Source organism: Megalops cyprinoides, chromosome 17, assembly GCF_013368585.1.
Source record: "Megalops cyprinoides isolate fMegCyp1 chromosome 17, fMegCyp1.pri, whole genome shotgun sequence".
NCBI lineage: Eukaryota > Metazoa > Chordata > Actinopteri > Elopiformes > Megalopidae > Megalops > Megalops cyprinoides.
Genome location: NC_050599.1, coordinates 14,827,745 through 14,840,949, shown reverse-complemented (window position 1 = coordinate 14,840,949; position 13,205 = coordinate 14,827,745). Strand labels below are relative to the sequence as shown.

The 13,205-nt window shown below is 43.0% G+C and overlaps 1 protein-coding gene across 2 annotated transcripts in view; it reads right to left on the bottom strand.

The window, feature by feature from the left end:
• The window catches only part of hivep2a (HIVEP zinc finger 2a), a 72,192-nt gene extending 65,847 nt beyond the window's left edge, over positions 1-6,345 (bottom strand). The window contains exon 1 of one of the 2 annotated variants that reach the window (XM_036550107.1): positions 5,917-6,345. The gene's annotated coding sequence lies outside the window, so the exon portion shown is untranslated. Of the gene's footprint in view, positions 1-360; positions 576-5,916 lie in introns of those variants that run through there. The other variant, XM_036550108.1, reaches the window with a different exon arrangement.
• Positions 6,346-13,205: the final 6,860 nt, after the last annotated feature.

Genomic DNA, 13,205 nt, shown 5'->3' with positions numbered 1-13,205 from the left:
AGGGCTTCTGGGACTTCCTGCGTGGTGAATCACTGCATGTTCAGCATTCACGCATGTTCTGCGCCGTAAACAGAAGGCGTGCAGAGGTGCGGGTGAACTTGCTGATCAGAAGTCGCGCCCTGGTATTTTGGTTCCCCCTCCCTTCCCCTCCCTGCCACCACCCCCTCTCCCTATGATCATCCGTCCTGTTTCCCGGAGCGACGACCCGCTGGCAGCTCGCAGAGGGCTGAGCTGGGAAGGGTGAGAGGTGCAGGTGGGAGCCCCATAGGCCAGGCCACTGTCTCACTAGCAGTGCTATCCAGCATTCTTCCTGAGCCCAGCTCTCGCCCGCCTCCCCGTGACCCCCCGCTGGCTGCCCACCTGACACTGTGTCCTTTGCATCCTGTCAGCTATGGGGGCCTCCTGAGGCGGGGGGGAGGGGGGGTGGGGGATCACAGCTCCAGCATCCAGGTCGCACGAAGCCTCTTCAAGCGGTACTGACAAGCTCTGCAAAGTGAGCTATTCCCATCCACCGTCTGCAGCCCTCCCTCTCTCCCTCTCTCCGTCTCTCCCTCCCTCCCTCTCTCTCACTCTCTCGCGCTCTCTCTCTCTCTCTCTCACACTCTGCCACTAACCCAGCTTGCGTGGGGCTGGGAGGAGAGAGAAAAAATGATCATATTTCTTCAGCATAAACACCTGCACGCTGATTGGCTGGCAGAGCGCCGTGGAGACGTCAATCGCGGGCGACGATGCTCGAGCAGAAATGAAAGTAGGTCTCAGCTGGTTCTGCTTCTGCAGGAACCAACAGAGAGGGAGAAAGAAAGAAAGAAAGAGAGAGAGAGAGACAGACTACTACTTTCTGAAAGCAGGAAGGAGGGGAGGCCATGAGTGTTTCCTGTTGTGCAGCTGAGGCAAGCGAGGCTGTCATTGTGCTCGCACTCCTCCAGGGCATCGGTAAAGCCACCAGCCACGACTGAGTCACCTCAGTCCTGCTGAGGTGAACAATGCCCGTCCTTCCATAGACTTATATTCTCTCTGAAAACCTCCCTCATTCCACTCATTCCATTTTGTCAGAACGGAGACCAACTGTGTCCCAATGATGTTTTAGCCACATTCTCAGATCCAGCGCTACAGACACTTCACACTGTGTTAACAGTGACACTGACATAGTGATCCTCCATATAGCAGACATGTCTCTCCACCAGCCCCCTGGAGTTCTTTCTTATAATCCTGTCATTATTAGCTACTTTCAGGCACCTCAAAACTTTTTCAACCACCGACCTGCCATTTATAGCATCAGAAATCTTTAGGAATGCTTATTACATGTAATAAGAAGGACGAGCAAGTGACTTATTTGTTAAAAATAAGTGCTGTTTTAGAGGAGTGAATCTGCTCCTATCATGGATCCATTTTTTATTGCTGCAGATTGGCTTTCAAATGGTCCAAGCCTTCTCCTTTTGATTGGGCTTTGATTCCAGATAAGACACGGTTTGGACACAGATCCTGATACAGGTGGAGATGATATCCGCTTGCCTCCAGCTCAGATGCCCTTATTAAAATCCATTCTTTCATCCCCCCACAACTAAACAAACAGTGGAGACAGGAGGAAGGGCTCAAACAAATTCTGTTTACCATGCGGTGGCCGCTCAACAAAGCCTCCTTTTAGAGGGATGCCTCACTAACTGGAGCAGTATTCCTGCTCTCTTCCGCTCTGAAAGAACTGCTGCACCCTGTACTTTCTCCCCACTCACGGCGGGAGTATATCTCATGCCAGCGGCGTGGAACCACAGGGGCTCCACAGCAGGGGCCAAGGCCCAGACGGCCTGCTTATTAACACCGTGCAACACCGGCGCAGCCTCAGTTAAGGTTGAATAATTGAACAATTCTTTCAAGGCCCTTATCACCCGTACCCTATCAATTTACCTTTCAGACATGGCCAAATGCGATCCAATCCCACATGGGCGTGCGATTGCATGCACCCCCCCCCAAGAAAGGTCTGTCCACTGTGCTAGACCCAGGCATGATGCTGCAATGACATGTTTTATTTTAATGCAAAAGAAAATTATAATCATTTTGAGGGAAGGCCTACGTCAGGGCAGGGGCTTCATTTTGACACTCTTAGAACTTTTGCAGTCGGGAGATTTTAAAGCGTTAGAAACAAGGCACAGGTGTCTTGGTTGCTCAGCAGAGTACTCACAGATAATGTCTACTGCACATGTGTTGTCATGACCTGCACTATACATATGCACATGCATGTGAGCCATTCATATAGTGTACATGCATGTGCAAATTGCACAGTGAATGCTAGTTCACAGAGACAAGAAATCTATTCCACAACATAAAGCAAGAATTGATCCATATGTACATGTCACACGAACACCATACACCTTTTCACTGTTAAGTGTTTGTGCCCATTTTCTAAAGTAGATTAGTAAAATGATAAGTCCTCTATAGGCAACCTGACAATGCAGACCTTCAGAATCAATTGCTGTACAAAGCCATTTAGGCCCTTTAGGGACTAGAGCCCCCAGCTAGCATTTAATTTCCTGGAAAAAAAAACGAAAAGCAAATCCTTCCATTGATGTAAAGGAGTGTGCTGAAGACTCTTGTGTCCTAGACTTGCATCAACACAACAATGATATGCTTCAGAGGTGCTGTTATTGATTCACAATATGGCAGAAAGGATTCTGACTCTTTCGCAGGTAGAAGACAACATACGGAACCATAGGCCCCATGTGGTGGACAACCACATGAACAGCAGCAAGAAAGCCCTACGTACTGTTTGGTAAAAAGAAAAGTAACCCCCAGTTCATTTTGATCTCAGGATGAAAATGGTGGAAATTTTCCAGGCAAGATCTGATGAGCTGCACACAGCCATTGAAACTAGCCAATGCCAAACATCAAAGAAATATTGATTTTCTTACTCATGAGCAAGAGTCAGCAGTGCTCTCTGGCACTCAGAGTAGCAGCATGCAGGTGTCTGAAAGTGTTGCCAATATACAGCACACATGCATGCATTTACCACCCACATACAATACACATGCATGCACTTACCACATGCACATACACACATGCACAGCACCATACACAAACGTAGTGGGGCGGGGGGAGGGAGGGGGGGGGAGGCTGGGGCGCAAAAGCCATCATGCAGCGCAGTGCAGATGCATGTAAGGAAGGAAACCCTGTGACCACAAAAGCGGCATTAATGACTGTAGTCCCTCAAACTCAAGAGGAGAGCAGGCTGAGCAGAAACAATGTGAACACCTTACACTCGGTCTCATTTTGAGCTTGGTATTTCAAACCAAGCACTTGTCTTCAGGCAGACAGCTCCAATGGGTGCTGCTGCAGCGATCAAAGACAGTCTTTGCTGTCCTGTTCTTGTTACACTTCAGCTTTCATGGGCACAGTCACAACCCAGCAATAAATATGACTTACACATTGTGCCATTCAGAGTAAATTAAAATGTTATCAAAATCCAGCCATCATTTAAGTCTTGAACAATATTCTCTTCAACCATGACTCATTTCTCTGGCTCGAATTTCCATTCGGGTAATTACTTGCTGTAGTGCTGCTTTGGTGTTACTTGGACCCAAACACAATGACTAGCATGCAAATAACTTCTTTTCTTGTCCTTAGATGTCGTACCTTTTCAGATCCACACAACAATGGGATGGTGGAACAAAAGGCCTCCATTCACTTCTCCCACAGAAGCCCTGCCTGGATTATCTACATGTCCATGCCAAATCGTGCAAACTCACAGTGCAACTGTAAGCACACGTGCGGGAAGAATGCATACCATACATCCATTATCACACATGACACTAAAAGTGAAATGCATACAATAGACTGATTACAACGCCAGAGACACAAAACAATATTGTCTTCACACTGCAGAGTATCACATTTGGGCAACAGCACAGCTAGTCCTATGAGGCACCGTACAAGACATCAGACTCACATGGGCATTTATATACATGCTTTACTGCAAGCATGCACATTCATTTCTGAACCCCTTGCACAGCAACAGACACCCAAATGTGCCAACATAAACACATGTATATGAAACACTCCTATCTAAACGCTTTTCTGAACCATTACACACATGAAAGCTTTGCAATTTAGTGATGTGTTCAAGAGCTCAATAGTGAGCATACAAGTGCTAAGCATGTGTGTGGGAGCAAGAACAATGCAAGAAAAACTATGCTTGTATGTGGGAGTCTTTCATATGTGTGAAGGTTTCACATGTGCAAGAGTTTTGTAACATTACATATAATTATTTGTTGTATTATTTACAAATATATACAGTATGTGCCCATATATATGCAGAGAGAGAGAGAGAGAGAGTTAGCTGTACATGTTTCAGTGTATCAGTGTAAATGAGTGTAAGAGAGAGCTAGCTGTACATGTTTCAGTGTATCAGTGTAAATTAGGTACCATTTAGGTGTTTCAGGCAATAGCCTGAAAATGAGTACATTGTGAGTCAGGACTAACTGGAGTGTGGTAGGTCTACGAGACTTGAAAAAAGGTTGTACATTTAGATTTGCAGCTGCAGCATCACAGAGTACAGAAGGAGTACAGAAGAATGCTTCACATTAATTGTTAAGAGTGTTGTCTGCACAGATTCTGCAGTGAGAATAGAAGAAATTGCACAGTACTTCTTATACTGCTTCTGTCTGTTTCATTGTTCAGCCCATAACATAGCGAAAATTTCGAAACTGGCAATGATGTGACGTGACTAGGTCATTCCGTGGGGTTATATCGCTGTGCACGAAGCGTGAATATTAGGTACTGTTACAAACATGCATCTTTGCAATGTCTGTCTTCTCCTTTGGGCTGATGCGACTTGGTGAATAAAACTGACGCTGATGTAGCGTATGGAAAAGAGTTGAAATAGCAAAACATCATTCTGAAGTTCAAATATATCCCAGTCGCACCACGGTTTATTTTTGGAGAGCTAGTCATGGTCGACAGTGTGCACTTGCAAATTCAGAGAGAACGCTAGCTTGACTCAGTAACTTGCGTGAAGGTTGTTCTCACTTTGAGGAAGTACTCTTTCTTTGCTATTTCTGTCTCATCCAAAAGTAAGATTTTGCACAATGAAAGCGATGGAATCATTTTCTAACAAGGCAAACTAACTGACCAAGTTAGATTTCATATTCCAACAGGAAGGTTAATTTGCAGCAAATTAACAAAAAGAATGAAGAATGTTTAAATCATAATACAGCCTATATAGATCCACGAGCTGAGGATTATATATATTATTTAAAAACCTGCGGTGGAAATTTCAGATTTTACATCGCCACATTTTGTTGGGGAAAGTACTTCTACGGATGCGGCCAGTTTGGGATAAAGAACTGTATAATCCGTTCAAGTGACACCCGTCGTTGTACATGCTCACAAAGTGAGTTCACTACTCAGTTTTGTTCTCTTGACAGCGGGCGAGCATCGGCAGTCGTACGCTGAGAACCCCTTGTTTCCCCCCCTTCTTGTCGGTGTACACGTCATGGAACATTCCCGGAACGGGCCAGCGTCCCACCCACCACCTTCTCTCTCACACATACGCGCACGCACATACACGCACACACAAACATACAGTGTACATGCAAATGCAGACCGTGACAGTTTACGCTCACATCACCTACCGACATAAAGATGTGACGCCAAAAAAGAGAAGGTGCTCTAGGTCGAAGGGCGGAGGGGGGGAAAAGCACAAGCTTCCGGCCACAAATCAAACATGTACATTTACAAGCATTGCCCGTTGCATCGGGTGTGCAAATTCCTCAGGATATTACGCAACATTCCTAATCTGCATGCAAGCAACTGGGTATTCCCCGCATGCCCCAATAACCAGCACACAAACCCAACATTACTGTTATCACGATACAATAATAATGTTGCACTGTTGTCACGCTACCGAACGACTGTCAGCTCACTCACCGTATCACATTCGAGGTGCCGTGCATCCAAACACGTCCAACTACATCCAACAAAAATGTCAACCCTTTTGCTTGGTTCTTATTTCACACTGCTTTCTTTCTTTGACGACATAACAGTCCAAATCGTCAAACGAAAAGCGAAAAAAGAAGCAAGCGGACAACTTAGCTAAAAGCAACTTCTTTCCGACAAGGGATATCTCACTCTCCCAAGACGCTACGGTTATTGCTGCGTGCGGAAGAAAAGCTGTCTGAATTCTTCTTGGTTGTTTTGAGAAGTGTTTTGAGAAGCCGAAGCCCAGTCAAGGAGCCTGCGATCAAGAGACAGACGGGGGGTTATTCCTAGCCGCACTTCCCAGAATAGAAAAGGGGAGAGAGAGAAATAGAGAGAGTGTGAGAGTGTTTGGCCCGTGACGTCATCGGATCCCCCAGCGCGTCCCAGAGTGAGGCTGAACTAGTAAAACACGGCTGTGCGAGGGAGAGAGAGGGAGAGAGAGCTCCGCACTCTGGGAACTCCCTCAGCGCCGCGGCCGGGACGTGACAGGCAGACGGCACAAGTTGATCCTCGGCCGCGCTGCATTGCGTGCGCCCTGCCAAGAAAGTGCACAAGCAGCAGTTCGGGTGCATACATTCAATGCTTATCGTTTGCTTCAATAATCTACGCTTTACAGTTGTTAGCTGTTTTAAACTTCCGTGACTCGGACAATTAAAGAGTTAGATTACTAGCGCGGAGAAAAGATGTCATTCTAAAACCTGAGGGAGGAAAATACATTAGTATCTTGGTCTCGTTCATGTTTATTCCCCAAAATTGCAAATCTGTATCATAATCCATGGAGATTATTTTGGATTTACTTCAAACGAAATGTTCATATTATCAAAAAATGTACAATTACTTAGTACAGCTTGGTTTGTAGCAGACATTCATTAAGCATTTGCATTGCATTTATCAGTTTCATTTAAAACAAACTCACTACATCAGCTTGCAAATGCTGTTTTGTGGCAACCAACTCATTCTGATCCAGGAAAAAAAGTAGGAGTTGCAGGGAAACATGTGTTGTCCTGCTGGAATGCTGTTGTGACAGTATGAGCCCACCAAGCAGAAAGTGAGGTCCCAGGATTTTGTAAATGTAGCACTGTTCAGTTGGGCTGCCTTAAGTCACTACAAGTGGATTTCTGTAGGGAAGAGACTACTGCTTAGAACATTACACTTGTACTATCCAGCTTGATGGACTGTTGTACACAACATGTCTATCTGCATCACAATCACTGACATTCATCATGGTAGTCTACACAAAAAACCTTAATTCATTGCTGGCAAGTGCACCTTGGGTATTGCTGACACTCATCTACTCTCTTGTGTCAGTGAACCATTGTGAGCTCTGGGCCTCTGTGTTGATGCATGGCCTGAAAACAATGTATGGTCACCTCCACGCTGCTGAACTGCAGGTGTGCAAGTTGTTGCAATGTGGGTTTTTTGATGCAGGGAAGCTGGCATTGTGAAAACAATCATAAAGGTCAAGTATGATGATGCCAAGATCTTGGTGAGGTGTTGGGAGATCTTGGCCTGTTCATTGACAGATGGTGTTTGGTCATAACATGTTGAGATAGACAGTAATAGTTATGAGCATAGCGGTTGTAAACTAGGCATATTGATTCCTTTCTGTGCTTGCTATTAAACAGGTTAAATTATTTCATCACCTATGAAACAATCAATACTGATGATAACAAAACCTTTTAAAGAATATGATAAACCTTTATAGTTTATCTTTCATAAAACATTCATAGATTGATTAATTCCTTTTGATTCTCAGTTTATTATTTCAAATATTAGCTACATGCTTTTTGTCTGATCTGCAGTTTTTCATGATTTTTCAAAGAATGAATGAATGAATATATGAACAATTGAATGATACAGCCATGAGCAGAATAAGATTATTTCTCTACACAGACTCTTCTGAGATTAGGTACAGATGTTCATGCACGTGTGTTCATGTGCGTAGTGTATGTATATATACTGAAGCAACCCTGTATATATTATGTATACACTATATATTATATATGCACTCAATATGAACCACGGTGAATCAAAATGACCTCACATCCCTTCAAACTTTGACAATCCCACCCAACAGTGCACAGTTAGGTCTATCTGGTGGAATTTCAGTCCTCCATCAATTAGAGTTCAAAGCTGGAAAATGTCTTTTTTTTCTCAATGGGGAAGGCCACTCCTTCTCATTGTAAACACGAGAGGGCTTTGGCTTTGGCTGTGCCAGTGGCGTGTTTGTGCTTTGTATAGTGTTAAGTGGATTAACCAGTAGGCCGAAAATGGCTTATCGCATCTGTAAGGAGCTCCCTTTCCCATCATCTGTGACCTGGGAGTGCCCATTCTGTATGTCAGAGAAAATACTCTCTCTAATCTGAGGTTAGGCTAGTTACATGCCAGTTGCCTAGGAGAACAACTGTACAACAGTGTAATGTAATCCAGCAGGCCAGCAGAGGTGTGAGTTTTTACAGTAGTTGGCTCTACCTTCGTTTTGACAAATATTGCATTAAAATCATTCTCTTGGACTGAAGAGTGCATTGCCGGAAGAGTTTATTCATCGAATTGTCACATGTTGAGGTTTGCTGGAATAGTTCTAGGCAAGTACTTGCATGAGTTCCTGCTTTTGACTCTCTCTCTCTCTCCCATGCTCACCTGAGGGAATTCCCACAACCGTGGTTCAAGTTTCTGTTCTGAATCAGTCAACAGTGATGAATGGAAAGCCACAGAAGATAGTGCTGAACTTCACACCATAAAATAAACAGTGCTGTTAGTGCCTCGCAGGAGTATGACTGAACTCCGCAATTGTATCATCAAATAAAGATGAACGAAATTATGCATAGGGAGTTCCATAGTCACCTCAAAAAACTATTAAAACTGTTAGCCATTATTATGAAAATTCTGAAGTTAGTCGTTGTCTAATAATGTTTGTTGCTGTTGTGTTACCCATGCTGCAAGTGCTGTCAGTCATATGTGATATTAATAATGTTTGCTTTAATTTACCACAAATTGTAATCCAGATTAATTCAACAGCCCTTGTGAAATCCTTTACTTGGTTTAAGGGTTTGACACAACACCTGACTGTAAAGCCTGCCGATTCAGAATGACGTCACATGAACAAATAATCAAAGACAGAGGAAGTCTCAGCTCTCCTCAGCTCTGTTTGGCAGTGAGGCGAATCTCCTGTGTGTTTTAACACATCAGAATCCTGAAAAGCCTCTTTGACAAGGCCAAGCCACACCACCCTCCGTTTTCAACGCCTGCCTCTGAGCCAATGAGGCCTCCGCGGCTGACGGATCCCGAGCACTCACTCGCGCAGCACAGACACTCCCTCTCCACACCTAGCTTTTGCCCGGCAGCAATCTCCCTCCCATTGTACGGCTTTCAGATCTCCCCGAGTAACCTCACAATCAGCGCCTCGTCACCAACAGGAATCCCAGCTTTCCTCCTCCCAGGCTGTCCTGCCAGGATGTTACATAACCATTACCTCTGACAAAGGGCCAATCTGTGTCAACGATAAGGCGCGGCGGTGCTGTGGCATGGGGGTGAATAGTCACTGAAGCAGGCCTTTACTTGAATACATTTGCTGTAAAACACCCTTAGATTCACTAGTATCTTTTTTTTCTCTCTCTCTCCCTCTGTCTCTCTCTCTCTCTCTCATACACACACACACACATATATACATACACACACATTTATATATACACACATAAAGAGAGATATTTCATTGTGCTGTAGACTAAATTTATTACTATTATAAATAAATTATAGCATATTCATCTTTTAGATTCTGTCTAGAATTAACTGTTGCAATTGTAATAATTACACATATTTAATAAAGATGTGTTTGTTAGTTGACTACATTGACATTCACATCCTCATTTGACAGCTGTAACAAAATAAAATATGTTCACAGGTTAAAAATATGTAAATAACGCACAAGGAAATCTCTGAATGGGCATGGTGTGTCCCCAAGCAATGGGGTCAAACTCTTCAGGGAAAAAGAAGGCTTTTCCACTTTCTTTTTTTTTTTTGTCTCAGCAGACAGAGCTGAACTAAGACCCCTGGTGGTTAAACTGTGATATTACTCAATTTGCTAGCGTGCAACACATACATTTTCACAATACCATAATGTTTGTACCACATCTATTCTCTTAAATATGATAATAACCCTAATGTGTGGCTTCTGTGACATCACCCTATTGCAATAATCACTTCTTGCTGGGTGTAATGGTAGATTATGGTTGACAAAATTGTCATATATCTATGCCCTTAAATACATACAGTGGGTTTGCTTTGTTCAAGGAAATATAACTACCTTTATTTTTAATACCACAAAAACTGAATAGTGCAGCAGCATAAATTTACAAATGGATGTTTAAGAAAGATTTAAATTATTTTGACTTTGTTATCTGACACTGTGAAGGAGATCCATGTAGGCTTGTATGAGGATTCTGAACACTCACCCAACTTCAGTTTTGAGCTGCTCTTGAGTTCCAACTACAAATGTTCCATCAAATCTCCACCTGGAGATTGAAAATGTCTAGTCCAGAGCATTGAATTTGTTTTCCTGTTGTTTCTTTTTCAGCTCTGATATGCCATGCTTAAGATTATTGCAGGAAGAACCAGGTTTTCATCCAAAAATTTCACAGCATGAAATTCACAGTGTGAATGCTTTTCTCCTCAATTATGACAAGGGCACCAGCCAAAAGTAGACACACATTAACCCCAGAGGAAAACAGCCTCCACATTTCAAAGGGGGGATGATCTTCCTTTCAATGTGAGCGTCATCTTTTCAGCACCATACACACTGTTGATGAGAATGTCCATAAAGCTTTTGTTTCATCAGACCACAAAACAGGGTCTGAAGTATCATGACTGCTTCCTCCTCTTCCTTACAGCTTTGCCATGAATACAAGATTCATGCAGTCAGTCCTTTTGCAAACTATTCATTTTTTCTACAGGTTGCATCTCAGTCTGTGGAAAAAATGGAATCCTTGCCTAGGGGTTCCAAACACCTTGCAAGCCACTTTCTTCACAGCATGTTGTGATGAAATCTCTTTGCATCTTCTTCCTGGCAAGGTTTTGATTATCCTAGTAACACTGAAAACCTTGATAATGGAATTGTGGTAATTGGTAGTTTCAGCTTGTTGTGATTTTTTTTTCATATTGTCATCATCTAACTTGTGGAGATCAGTGACTTTTTCTGAAATTCTCAGACGGCTGTCTGACTCTAACCAAGTCAATGCATGGTACTAATGGATGAGATTCTCTGGTGCATTGCTTACTTTTGTGCCTGATGCTACAATAGCATTCTGTGGCTTTGGTGAAGTTCCAGAAGCTTCTATTAACTTCCTGACCACTGAAACATGCTGCAGGATTACAATTAGATTTTATTTGCCTATGTACACACAGACACAGACACAGACACACAGAGCAAGTGAAATTTTGGAACAGTGTCTTGCAACAATATTCAAACTCAACCCTGTGGTCTCGATTGCTCTGATAATTACAGTATTTTCCACAATGCTGCTCACTTTAACCTATGTGGACATTTAGTCCATACAGAATGAGGTTTTGTTTTGACATTAAAACATCAAGAGCAGAATTCAGGGTGTCAAATCCAACTGCGAAGGTCTATGGCCCTTATCTGTCACAAATGAACTGCGCTGAACTCTCCAGAACAACCGCATTATGAACCACTTGTGTCTGAAGCAGAGTTCTCCGCAGTGGAACATTTTTGAGAGATTAAAGACTTGGGGGTTTTTTTTCGGTTCCTCGTAAAACCCATGGGATTTGACATCGTTTGAAGTAGGAAACTGACAGAAAGTGGAAAACCATCACAGCCCAGCTGAGGGCTGTTTTCCACCCAGAACTTGGCACTTATTTACGACGGGTATTTTTCTTCCTCTTCTTCTTCTTCACATTGGCAGGGTCAACATATTCTTCTAATTAAATGTATGTTTACACAACGCCTGATCAAATTTTATTTCCTGTCAAATACTGTATGGTGTATGTTATCTCAGGCCATTTATCACTGGTTAACCCTCAACCTTCAACAATAAATGTATTTATCTATTCCTGTGTTTCAAGTATTGCAGGTTCACACATGCAAAATGATGAATTATAAAACAGTAAGTGCATGTATTACTTGTTCTCACTTTTTCATAGCAGCGTTCACACATTTTTTATATTATTCTCTATGTCAGAGACTAGGTCTGTTAAATTTTTTCAAATTATTGTAAAATCATTCCACCTGTGATGTAAAAGAATTTTTCAAAATACCACTTCACATACTGGTTTCAAATTGTATTAAAGAGGAAGCAAATTCAGCATGTTATAGTTAGTGATTAAATGCTGACATCCCCCACAAATTTTAGCCTCTCCATTTAACCCTGTCACATTGTCAAGCACACAGAGTATCATGCAGTGAAATTAATGATGATAATGTCAGCGATCAAAATGAGAATAATATTACAACAGTCAGTACACAAATGGCATGAATGAGAGAACAATGTCCTCTGACTCTCTGGGTTTCAATCAAGGGAAAATCAGATGCCTAAGTGAGGGCATGTGACAAACATCACATGCTAGACTATAGCTTCAAGATGACCACTTCTCAAGAGGTGGATCAAAGCTGCAGGTCACAGACAAGGTCAATGGTGGCCTGATGAACCATCTCCACAGATGACTGCCCGTCTGAAACCCCAGACAGGAGGGTTCTGTCAGACAGACTGCTGCTGGGTCATGGGAGAACAGAAAGGATTTTACATTTGAAAGTTTTCAGTGAGACAAAAAGACATGATAGCCTTTTCTCATCCCCCCTCTCTTCCTATAGTGCCAAAACACATTTTTGTTGCTAGATCTTGTGACCTTCTGGACAACACCAGCATCTAGCAACAAATCTAGCACTTTTCAATATCAGATTAGAAAAATATCTCGCCATTGTGAATTCATTAAAACCCTGTCTGTGTCAGTCATTGCAGTTAGTGCTGTTTGCAAAACCAAGTACCACTGCATGCTGTGCACAGGTCTGCTCCTCTGGGGTTAAATCCTCGCTCCCACCCTATGTTAGACAGAAGATTGACAGGCTTATACAAGAATCATGGTCTATATGTATTGACTGCATTGAGCAGAATACAGAATTTCCAGGTGCTTGGCAAAAATATGTACACACTGACAGGGAAACGGTGCTGTGGCTACAAGCTATCAAGCATGAAATCAAGGTCCTTCTGGTGATACCCACTGAAAAC